The sequence below is a fragment of the Ambystoma mexicanum genome, chromosome 2p (genome assembly GCF_040938575.1).
Source record: "Ambystoma mexicanum isolate Mex_15411 chromosome 2p, UKY_AmexF1_1, whole genome shotgun sequence".
Lineage (NCBI taxonomy): Eukaryota > Metazoa > Chordata > Amphibia > Caudata > Ambystomatidae > Ambystoma > Ambystoma mexicanum.
This window is the reverse complement of record NC_090923.1, coordinates 904,649,860-904,662,333: the sequence shown is the minus strand read 5'-3', so window position 1 is coordinate 904,662,333 and position 12,474 is coordinate 904,649,860. Positions and strand designations below refer to the sequence as shown.

The following is a 12,474-nucleotide window of genomic DNA, read 5'->3' as shown; positions in this document are numbered from 1 at the left end:
CCACAGGACTAATTTGAAAACTGGTTACCTGACATGTCCCAATACAAGCGTCAGGGAAAGTCAGGCAATTGACTTAAATTACACACACCCGACAGCCCTTCCTTTTCCCCACAGGGATAAAAGGTGGAGCAAAAAATCACAGCTCGAGCAAGGCAGACCGCACAATGCAACAGCTACCCAAACCCGGCAGTTCAAGAGGAGGAGAAAGGCAGCGAATATTGAGAGGCAGACAAGGAGAGATACGACCTTGCCCTTTTCGACACAGACCCGCGAAACCTCTGCAGAGGGAATCGTAAAACCGAGGACAATAGCCCAAGAGTGCGCCAACAGATTTCAACGGTATACAGAGCGTGTCGACACCGATGAGCGGGAGAGAGGGAAACTCCTGCTACTGTGGTACCGGCCTTGATTCCAGTTACGAGAAATGCCAAGTGGTTCATCACAGCTGGTGAGTCGAGAGGAGAGCCGATTAATACTGGGCTGTGGTGAATGACTGTCGCAAAGTGGCAACTTGAACCAAGTTCAAGAACTGTACAAGTGTTAAAGGGGAGACCAGCTGTAGAGGGAACCGGAACCATGTGGGTGCTAACTCGAGAGCCTCTGGGCGATGCCCATCTGAGTAAAACTACAGATACCAGAAGGCCGTAGGAGAGTTTTCAAGTTAGGTCAAAGTGGTCATACAGGAGGTCAAGCAAAATCTCCGTATAGCTGAAAGCCTTTGACCTAAGGACTGTAGCGAAAGCAAGGGAAGTGAATCCCGATAAGACTGAGAGCGAAAGTAAATGTGAAGTTAGCAAGAGTGAACCTGGGCGAGGGATGCTGACGAAGAAGGGGCCAAGTCTAATGTTGCAAAAAATGTGAACCCGGCTGAGGAATGGTCACTGGAGCCGTGTTAGGGAGAATTCTCAGAAATGTGCCAATTCCCTCCACCTTAGAGATCCCCAGCAACTTTGTTGGATTTTGAGGACTGGATTTATTTTTAATCTGGAGAGAGTGAGACCCTTTTTCCCCACTCTCTCATGTATTTCAATGTGATTTTAAACTCTGTTTCTTTTGGTTGTGGATCTGACAAACTCCATAGGCATCATCTTTTACATTGTGTCACAGCACCTTCGGTGCAGTGACACAAGGAAGTCTTTCAGATTTCCCAAAGGTTTAAATACCTTCTCTGGGATAAACTACTGTTTCCCAGAGCAGTAAAGTGAAATTGACTTTACTTACATTACTTTCTAGACCCAGCCCACACTATCTTACAATAGGGTGCTGGAGGGCTTACTTAGTACACCCTTTGTCTAGCTTCTCATGTAACATTTATGTTACCATTTTCTCACTGAATGGCTGGTGGCAGTGGTTTCGTTGTAACTACCGTGCTGTGCATTTACCACGGGCTGCGTTCGCAGCTGCAGTAAAGCACCCAAGGGTGCCATTTTTGTCAAAATGGTCCCGGTCTTCTTTTTACGTCATTTCTTTGTGGAAACGTCCTTGCGATTTACTCTGCGCGCCAAACCAAGTTTGGTATCATTGTTCGCTTTGCCTTTGGCGGGATTCATGAGTGAAGCCCGCCTCTGGCTCCAGGGTGTCTGGGGTAGGCAGGAAGTGAGGGAGGTGTACACATCTCCCTGTGCTTAGTCTCCTAGGAGATCCAAATGCACTCTGTAGTGATTGGCCGGCTGACTGTCCAGCAAGGACAGCTACCCTGCTGGGTGACTCACCGCTAGGCTGGTATGAATGGGAGGGAACTGAATAAAAGGCAAGGCTTTTGGCTTGGAAGGCAGAGTCGACCACTGGATGAAGGAACCAAAGAAGAACTTGAAGAGGACACCTGCTGCAACTCCTGGACCATTGATTTGCCCGGTGAAGCCCTGCTGCTGTGATGAAACTCCAAATTTGTATCGACAGAGATGGCCCTGCAAGGACGACTTCTCCCCTTGCGTTGGTTGGACCAATTAACTCCAAATTAAGCCATCGATGTAAAGCAGTTCCTGTAGCAGGGAGTGGCATTACAGGTGTTTGTTCCACCTGGACATCCCTCTCGGAGCTGGTTGAATTTCCACACAGTTGCTGCTGGAAAACGAATAGACAGGGAGGGGGAACACCAGATTGTGTGCGTTGCTTTTAAGTTGGCCAAGAGCTCCAGGAAGCTCCTCCGGACTCCCAGGAAGCAGGACTGACTGAGCCCGAGCCCCCTCAACAGAGTGCTGGACCCCAGAAGCAAGTCCATCTCGACAGCCAGAAACAGCGGTGTTGCCATTTGCGGTAGTCGCGAGGAGCTGAAACACCGAAGTGCCACTTGTTGGAAAGATTGCTGGTTGTGAGTGGGGACCGTCCCATTGCAGTGCAGGAGTTCCCAGAAGTCCTCCCTCTTGTCCCCACGACTGAAGCTCAGGAACAGAGATCTGCAGAGCTGCACAGGAACAGAAGTCACCTGCTGCACTTTTTCTTCAATACTAAGGTACTGTAAAGTCTGAGAGAACTTACCTCTCATTGTGGAGTTGCTTGCATCTTCTACTTCTCACAGGTCTAATCAGCTTGTGTCCCTACATTTTTTTCAAAGACTTCTATGACATTGTGCAAAGACGTTTCTACTTACCTACTAGAAGTGCTTCATCCTATACAAGACTTTTGCCCATTGACTTTGGCTTAGCCTGCTATACCAAATAACTCTGTTTAGGGGATCCAAAAGTATTTGCCTGCTTAAGAATTTGTGGTATCTTTTTGTTCTATCCTTTTATCAACTTCTAAAAGTATTCTAAATGCCAACAGCACCCTAGCTATGGAGGTCACCTGAGTGTGTAGGTTGTATCTGTGGTCCATCCCAAAAGGGTCTTTACTGATTTAGAAGCTAAGAGTGTACCGTATTGAGGTGTTTTTGTGTGTTACTTTTATATTGCTCCCTTCTGAAGAACGCTTATTCTAACTGACAAATAAATTAATCATTGTTTATTCAAGAAACATTGTGTGTAAGAGTTTATTTGAATACTTGTAACTGTGAATCTGTGTGTAACTCCACTACAGCACCCATTGACCCCTCTTGAGATAAGCCTGGCTGCTCAACACGCTACCAAAACTGTGTAGTACAAGTTTATACCAAAGGTTGGGTTTCCTATACCTGTAGTCAGAGTTGCTGTGGTGTTCCCAAAGGGTACTGCATACAAACTTTGCCTAACAAACCATTTAAAAAGACATTAATAATTAGTGGTGAGAAAAGCCATAGTGAACCCGGTGGAGGGAGGCTGAAAGCAAAGACGGGTCTGAGTCCGGAAGAGGGGGATCCAGGGGTGAAGTCATCACCTGAGAGAAATACGTAGAACAGAACTTTGTGGTTGTTAGTATTTGAGAAGCTATCAGGCCCTCTATACTGATAGGAACTGTTTTTGAAGGGTCAGATCCCGAACAAGGGGACCCAGGGTTGAAGCCACCACCTAAAGTCCATTGAGAGAAGGAACTGTTATTTTGAGATCCAATTTGTGAAGGGTCAGTGCCCGGAAGAGGGGGACCCAGCGGTACATCCACCCCCCCACAGAGAATACGTGGAAAAGGAACTTTTGTTTTTGTTATTGAATATGTCAGGCCCTCGAAGGCAAGAGAATTTCCAGAGAAATGAAACTTGGTCACCGAGGCTCCTGATAGACTAACAGAACTGTCAACTTGTGCTGGGAAAGCTTGAGTGTGTGCTGTGCTCCAAGATCCCACTTTACCCCATGCTCAAAACGTGGGGAAGGGAGACCCAAGCTTCCGCATCCTGACATATTTGGGAACACTTCTTTCTTTCTTTCCTTGAAAACTATCCCACACCCTTTTTGTATTAGTTGTGAGGTTTGGCAATATGTTTCTTTGTATTGGCCCTTTTTATCTGACGCCACTAGGACTGCTTTCTTTTCATTTGATGGACGACGCTTGCTCCCATCTTAGATTTAAGTTTAGATTAGGCGTTTTTCCAACCTGCATACAGTTGAATAAACACCCTTGAACTGTGATCACTTGTGTCTGTCTTTACTATTGCCACCAGGAGTTCCTTACACCATGCAGTAATCCTTTACTTTCCATGAACTTTTTGGATGTCCTGCCTCTTGGTACACACACCATCTCTTCTTTTCAGGAGACAGTTAATGTTCCTGCCTCAAGCAGGGATCAGACTGAGGTACACCCTTTTCTTCATCCTCTTCCGGGTGGGGCCAGGGGGGGGGGCAATGCAAGGTCGCCAATGGTAAGGACCCCCCGTTAAGCTTGGGTTCCTCAGCTTCAGGGGATGCTCCTGGGGCCCCTGCTGTGCAAGGAATTGCTGGGTGGACGGGGAGTAGAGACATGTGCCACTGTATATCTTTAGGCAGAGTCTCAACTGAAGGCGTATGTCCGCAGGAAGAGGAGCAGCACACTGGTCTTCAGCAGCAGAGCACCATGCGGCAGAAGGAACAAGTTACTTACCTATAACTGTTGTTCTCCAGCATGGGTCTGGCGTGGATTCACATGCTCATGAATATTCCCCGTCGTCAGGCTGGGAATCCTCGGTAAAGAAAAATCAGTATCAGTTTTGTTTCTGATCTGTCTTTCGTAGTAGTAACCAATCACTGATCTCTGCGTCATACTGACCACAGCCAATGACTGCCATCTCCCTAAGCCCCGCCTCTGGCAGCCATCTTCAGATTTGGTAGCACGTGAAGTGGCAGTATGACCAAGTGAAGAGCCGCAGAGGGGTAGGCGGGAGGGTTCGCATGTGAATCCATGCCAGACCCATGCTGGAGAACAACAGTTACAGGTAAGTAACTTGTTCCTTCTCCAGCATGGGGTCTGGCATGGATTCACATGCTCATGAATAAAAGAATACGTAGCAGTACACACATGCACAACCACGGGAGGTGGCAACACGCTCAACATTAAGCGTCTCTTACCTCCTCACCAGGCTCACCTTAGGCGAACAGGTTGCGCAGCACTGCTTGGCCGACCCTGGACTCCTCCCTGGAATCCCGGTCGACGCAGTAGAATTTCGTGAAGGTGTGCGTCGACCTCCACGTAGCAGCCCTGCAGATGTCCAGCAGGGGCACACCAGATAGGAACGCCGTGGTAGCTGCAATCGCCCTGGTGGAATGGGCTCTCGGACGGCCGGGGAGCGGTCGGTTTGCCAACCGATGACAGTACATGATACAGCCGGAGAGCCATCTGGAAATGGAAGCCTTCGAGAGAGCCTTCCCCTGATTGACAGGTCCAAAGTTCACAAAAAGTTGTGACGTCTTCCGAAAACTCTTCGTGCGGTCCACGTAGTACTTCAGCACTCTAGCCACATCGAGCGAGTGCAAAGTCCTTTCAGCCGGCGACGAAGGCGACGGGAAGAAAACAGGCAACACCAAGGGTTCGTTGAGGTGGAAGTCCGACGGCACCTTGGGCATGAAGGAGAGGTGCGTCCTGAGCACTACCCTCGTGTCGTGAAAAGTCAAGTACGGGGGCTTGCAGGAAAGGGCCTGGATCTCTCCCACTCGTCGTGCGGAGGTGATGGCCACAAGAAACGCTGTTTTTCACGACAAGAACTTCAACGGAGCTGAGTGCAGAGGCTCGAACGGAGGTCCCATGAGCTTGGTCAGCACCACGTTGAGCTCCCACCCGGGGCCGGAGCCTTCACCCGCGGGAACGATCTGAACAGTCCCTTCATGAATTCTTTCACCAGACAATGAGACCACAGATGTCCGTCCCGTGGTTCTGGTGTATCGGGAGATCGCGGCAAGATGAATCTTGATGGAAGCGTGCGCCAGTCCAGCCTTGGCCAGCGTCAGTAGGTACGGCAGTACTTGAGGAGCCGTAATCCGTAGAGGGTTAATCTTCTGTGCATGGCACCAGACAGAGAACCTCTTCCATTTGTGTCCGTAGCATTTAAGAGTTGAGGACGCCCTGGCCTTTGCAAGAACCTCTCTGCAGTCGGCCGGTATGTCGTATCCTCAAAAACTCTAACGCTGCAGGAGCCAGGCCTGCAAGTTCAGCGACTTCGGGTCGTGATGGAGGATGGCGCCTCCTTCCCTGGAGAGAAGATCTGCGTCCACTGGCAGCTTGATTGACGGGGACGCTGACAAGTCCAGAAGGTCCGGGAACCATATCTGCCTCGGCCACGCAGGTGCGACGAGGATCATCCTGCACTGTGACCTCTTGAGCTGGTTGATGAGCCGGATCAGCAACGGCAATGGAGGGAACGCGTATAGAAACAGGCCCTCCCAGGGGAACGAGAAAGCATCGCCCATGCTCCTCAGCTGGGGAAACCTGCTGGTGAATCTCCGGCCCTTGGAGTTCGTCGCCGTCGCTAACAGATCGATCTGGGGAGTGCCCCACCGTCAGAAGAGGCGGTCCACTAGATCCTGTCGTAGTTCCCACTCGTGGCACGAGCGCAGCTCTCTGCTGAGCGAGTCGGCAATGGTGTTTTTTATTCCTGCCAGATGAAACGGCACCAGAAACATCCCTTGGGCGACGGCCCAATGCCACAGATCCTGCGCCTCCTTGGACAGGGCTGGGGATCTGGTACCGCCCTGCTTCCTGATGTAGAACATGGTGGTGGTGTTGTCGGTGAAGATCCTCACCACCTTACCCTTGAGGGATGGAAGAAAGGACCTGAGGGCCCAAAACACTGCCCGGAGCTCCAGGACGTTGATATGGAGGGACTTCTCCGTCGGAAGCAAAAGGCCTCTCGCGTGCAGATTTTCGGTGTGCGCTCCCCACCCTTCCAGGGAGGCATCCGTGGTCACTGTCTTCTGGTGGCCCGGGGTCTGGAAGTCCATGCCAGCCATCAGATGCGCGCGGGTGCCCCACCACCGGATCGCTCGTCGGAAGCTCTCGTCGAGTGTGATCCTGTCCTCGAAGATGCCAGTCGTCTGAATCCAGCGAGCGTCCAGGAACTCCTGTAACGGTCGCATCCGAAGCCTGCACAGGCGGATGAGATAAATGCAAGAAGACATCATTCCGAGGAGGGATTTGATGGACCTCACCATGGCCGCGTCCGCAACCAGCATCCGCTGCACTGCACCTTGCCCAAGATGGCCCTCGTCCTTTCCTCCGACGGAGAGGCCAGAAGCGCCAGTGTGTCGAGTTTCGCTCCCAGAAACAGTGCGTCTTACGCGGGCACCAGGTGGGACTTGGTGTAGTTTATGGAGAATCCCAGGTCCGTGAGTAGTTGGACGGTCCTCGCCGTGTGCTCCGCGGCGAGTTCCCTTGTCTTTGCTCGGATGAGCCCGTCGTCCAGGTAGGGGTAGACGTGGATCCCCCTCCAGGCGCAGCCGCGCCGCCACCGGTGCGAGGCACTTGGTGAACACCCTGGGTGCCGACCTCAATCCGAAGGGAAGGGCTCTGAACTGGTAGTGACGCCCTTGGACCACGAATCTGAGAAACTTTCGTTGTCCCTTTAGGATGGGGATATGGAAGTAAGCATCCTCCAAATCCAACGACGACAGGAAATCGCCCTCCTCCAGCTGACCCAGGACGTGCTGGAGGGGGACCATCCGGAACTTCTGTGCCTTGATGAATTTGTTCAGTCGTCGTAGGTCCAGGATGGGACGCCATCCTCCTGTCTTCTTCTTCACGAGGAAGTATCTTGAGTAAACTCTGGAGCCCCGAAGCCTCTTTGGGACAAGCTCGATGGCGCCTTTCTTGAGCATCCCCTTTACCTCCAAGAGAAGTTGAGGGACGTGATGTTCCTTCCTGGCCAGGGCGTCCAGGGGGGGGGGCCCCTGGGCCAGGGCGTCCAGCACCCAACGGTCGGTGCAGATGGACTCCCACATGCTGACGAAGTTCGCCAGTCGGCCTCCCACCGGAGGTTCAGTCCTGCTTCGACGAGGCTTTGCCGCCTTGTCCTCCCTGGCGACGGAGGGGTCCGCCCGACTTGCCTCGTCCCCTGTAGGCTTCCTGTGATGACGAACGGGCCACTTGACGATAGGTGGAAAATCCGCCGCCGGAACCTTTGGAGGCACCCTGCTTGCCTCCGGTGCTCCGAAAGGGCGGCCGTCGTTGCTGGAGAACACCAAGAGCCCGGGCCGTCTCCGTGTCCGTCTTGATGGCTTGTAGGGAATCGTCCACTGTTTTCCCAAACAGGTTGCTCCCGTCGAACGGCATGTCCAAGACTCTGGTCTGCACGTCCTGCCGAAAGTCTGTTGCCTTGAGCCATCCACGCCGTCTAAGGCACACACCGTTGCCCAACTGGCGAAACCCAGTGTCAGCGATGTCCGTCGCTATCGTAATGGCGTGGTCCGACGCCACTTCTCCTTCCTGCAAGATCTCTAGGGCCTCCGCCCTCTTGTCGTCTGGTAGGAAGTCCAGCAGGGGGGCGATTTTGTACCACAACTCCCTGTCATAGCGGGCTACGATAGCCAAGGCGTTGGCAGCCTTAATCGTCGTCGCTGCCGATGAGATGACTCTGCGTCCCATCGTGTCCAATTTCTTTCCCTCGCCGTCCGGCGGGGAGGTTGACGTAGAGGCCGAAGCCCCCCCCGCTTTCTTCCTGGCCGCCGCAGAGACGACCGAGTCCAGGGTCGGCTGTGCCCGAAGGCACAAGGGGGCAGCGTCCGGGACCCGGTACTTCTTCTCGTACCGATCCCCTTCTCGCAGGCGTTGTGGATGGGTTCTCGAGGAGGGCGAGACCCTCATCCCAGATAACGTCCAGTAGAGGTATAGCGAGGACCGTCTTCCTCTTGGTCTCGCGCCGTTGATAAAGGAAACCTTCCTTCTTCTCTTCCTGGCAGAGCTGGCAAAGCTCAGATGCCCTGGCGATCATGGCATGAAACGATCCAATCTCGTCGGGCGCTGGCTCGTGGTTGATGGCGCTGGGGAGGATGGGCCCTGCCTGGCACCCGTAGAGCCCGACCGTTCAGCGCTCCCGGGGCCAGCGGACTCGCAGTGCTTGGCCTTCTGTTGGGCCCCCGTCGCCGGGGCGCCCTCAAAGGTCTTAGAAGACCGCTCTGACGACTTCTTTTTCCTCGCCTGATGGGCTCTTCCCTTCCAGCCAGTTGGCGAGACGCAGATGGCGGTCCTTCATGGTCCGCTCCGACATATTGCCGCAAAACGCACAGTCCTTCTCCACGTGCGTCTTGTCCTCATGCAGGCAGTAGAGGCAAAGAGTGTTCGTCCTCCTTAAAGACATTCTGAAGCTGGCATCCAGGGCAGACCCTGAACAGCTTTCCGGGCGTCGAGCTTCCCTTCTCCTGGGCCATGTCCGAGATGGGCCTGAGAAACTTCTGGAGTCCTCCAAAAGCGTGGCTCGACGAAATCTTCACCCTTGATGGGCGTAGAAGAATCCGACATGGGTCCCCGTTGATCGGATAAAGAAATGGTGGAGCTTGAGGCTCTTTTGACCGAAAAAGAGAAAATGTTCCTATGAAAAAACGCAAAAAACGCACTAAAGCTCGAGAGCAATAGCACAAGGATCCCAGCACTTGAACGTGCGGTAAAAATCTGAAGATGGCTGCCAGAGGCGGGGCTTAGGGAGATGGCAGCCATTGGCTGTGGTCAGTATGACACAGAGATCAGTGATTGGTTACTACTACGAAAGACAGATCAGAAACGAAACTGATACTGATTTTTCTTTACCGAGGATTCCCAGCCTGACGACGGGGAATATTCATGAGCATGTGAATCCATGCCAGACCCCATGCTGGAGAAGCCGGTCATGGCAGTGGTAAGGAGAAGGTGGGTGCTGCCCGTTGATACGTTTATTTTTCCATTTGTAAAGCTCCTCAGCTCAGGGGCATCAGGGCGCTGTTACGGACCCGGTTAGATGCAAGCATTAGAACACACAAACTTATGACAGAGTATTACCAGGACCAAGGATCACCGTCATCCCTACTGTCGGGGGTACATAGCCAGTTTAAGTAAACATTTTGGCCCAAGTTCTGCTCGACAGACTGCATCTTAGGTGAATAGCCACGTTTTTAGGGCTTTGTAAAACGGCCCGTAAAATGATCCTTTCACGAATTAGGAGCTAGTGCACTTTTTTCCTTACAGCAGAGATGTGGTCTCTTTTTGGGATATTGAGCATGGCACGTAGGGCATTGTTCTGTATTGTCTGTCATTTGTTTAAGTTCTGTTTGGACGTTCCTGCAAAACGGGCATTAAATTAATCCAGTCTCGCCCCAGTAATTGCCCGGGCAATCATTAAGTACCTGGCTGTATTGATAAGCTTGGCTGTATATGCTGATGAGGCGATTGCATACACTTGTTTGGTAAGGGAGCTGGACACCCAATGTTTTTACTGATGCCGATATAGGGATCTGAATCCAGTCAATGGTGAAGGAAAAGAATTGGGGGTCAAGATTCTTGAGCAGGGCTGGAGATCCCACCAGTATGATCTCAATCTTATCATTTAAGCACAGGTAGTTTTCTGTCATCCAAGTTTGGATTGTCGAGTAGATGTTATTAACGGTTAGGGAGTCTTCCCCATAACTACCTGACCGGGGGAGTAGGATTTGGGTGTCATCGGCATAGTTAGTGTAGGATATGTCGATGTCATCCAGGAGTTCGAAGAGGGGCTTGGTGAAAATGTTGTAGAGGGAAGGGGAGATGCAAGAGCCTTGTGGGACACCACAAGGAGTGGGTATGGGCGGTGCACTGGCTAGGTCAAAGAACACTCTTGTGGATCTTCCCTCCAGGAAGGATGCTACCCACGATGCCGCTTCAAGCGAGACGTTGGCCGTGTCTGTGAGGTGGTGGCATAGGGTTTTGTGATTCACCAGGTCAAAAGGTGGCCAAGAGGTCTAGTAGGAGGAGGAGCGTGGGTTTTCCCCTCATCTCTGAACGCACCTAGCTGATTTTTTTAAGCCTGCTTGTATTCTATAGCTATGCTCTTCTCTGGGTAGGACTGCATTTGAATATATGCTGCCTGGTCTAGAATTTTTAGTAGGAACGGTACTGTGGTAATAGGGCGGTAGTTGTTTGGGATTGAAGGGTCGAGTGTAGTTTAAAAAAATCTTTTAACAGTGGTGGGATGCAGGATTCTTTGAGTCTAGCCGGGACTAAGCTGGTTGCAAAAGAGGCGTTAACGAATGATACTTGGGTTTCTGTGCACTAATAATAATGTTAGCTGGGCAGATGTCCCCTTTGCATCTGAAAGGTTCTACATTTTTTGATAATGTTAGTTTCACTAAAAACAGAATTGCAGTGGTTTCGGTACAGAGTGGAGTGGTGGGGGGGCGCTTTGTTCAAGGCTCGTTTCTTAATTTTCAGTTGGAGGGTGTTGAGTTTCAAGTGCATGGTGTCCTGGATCTTACAGCGGTGTAACTCTAAGATGCCTCAGGACTTGGTGCGCTTTACAAATAAACAAAATACAAATACAGCACCAGTTCTCATCTTTGGTGACTAATTCTCTAAGGATTTTAAATATTTCCTGGGAGTTGGAGTTGGCATTAGCTATTCCATTGTTGCAAGAGTTTGCTTTCGTGGTGATAATCGCCTGCATGTATTCTATAGCTATCCTGTTGAATGTGGATTTGGAGGTGGCTGAGGGAGCTTTCTTCCATATGCCTTCCGCCTTTTTTTATTGCCCAAGTCCTGGAGGTCTTCGGTGAACCAATAGTTAATATGACTGGCTGGTTTGGCTTTCCTCAGGAGTCGAGGAGCTATCAAGTTTACCGCTTTGGTTAGGGTGCTAGTGTAGATATCTACTAGTATGTTTGGGACTGTGGACTTAAGATGTTTTGGGCAGTGTAGGGTGAGGAAGGGGGTGATGGTTTCTTTGAATATCTTCTGTGTGCTGCATGGCAAGGATTGGGGCATGGCTGGTCTCAGGGTGTGCTGTTTACGCTGGGGGAAAGGGAAGCTAATGGTGTGGTGGTCTGATCAAGGGCATGAGGCGTTGTCTGCGATGGTGATTTGGTTGTTTAAGTTGGCTATCCAATCTAGTGTTCTGCCTTTAGTGTGCGTGGGGGCCGCAACAGTGTTTGAAACCCAAATCTGATAATGCGTTGGCTACTGTAGTGGCGGTTGCATCGGCGGGGTCATTAAGGCCTAGGTTCACGTCCCCTAGGAGTATGATTCTGGATGTGGGTTTGATGTTCTCACCTATCATGTGCATTAGGGCTGCCTCAAAGACGGTGTTGGGGCCTGGGGGTTGGTAGATAATGTGAATGGGTGATGAGCACCTGTTTTTAGGGAGGAACCTGCACAGCATTATATGCTGTAGGTGAAGTGCAGAGAGTGGTCCCTTGTGCATATGCTGAACTGAATCGGAAGCAGCTGTGTCAGAGAGAAGGCGAGTCTCACAGTGTGGCTTGATTCAGCTACGTGATGTTGGAGTTGGTGATACTAGGTTCTTTACTCCAATCTCTCGAGAGGAATCGGTGGCTGCATTTCGGTCCGCTGGTGGCATGGAGGCTTCGGAGGAGTGTGCCTTGCAGTCAGCACAGAGCAGTCCGTGTGAGGCAGAGTGAGGCTGAGTTTCAACCGTATGCCGTGAAGAGTAAGGTTTTCCTCCAAGCTGGCGACAAAGGTAAAAATACCACCTTAAGCCTGATACAC

General features: G+C 51.4%; 1 protein-coding gene across 2 annotated transcripts in view; it reads right to left on the bottom strand.

Moving 5' to 3' along the window:
* The window catches only part of LOC138566892 (titin homolog), a 635,448-nt gene that overhangs the window by 26,247 nt on the left and 596,727 nt on the right, over positions 1-12,474 (bottom strand). The gene's annotated exons all lie outside the window — the stretch shown is intronic.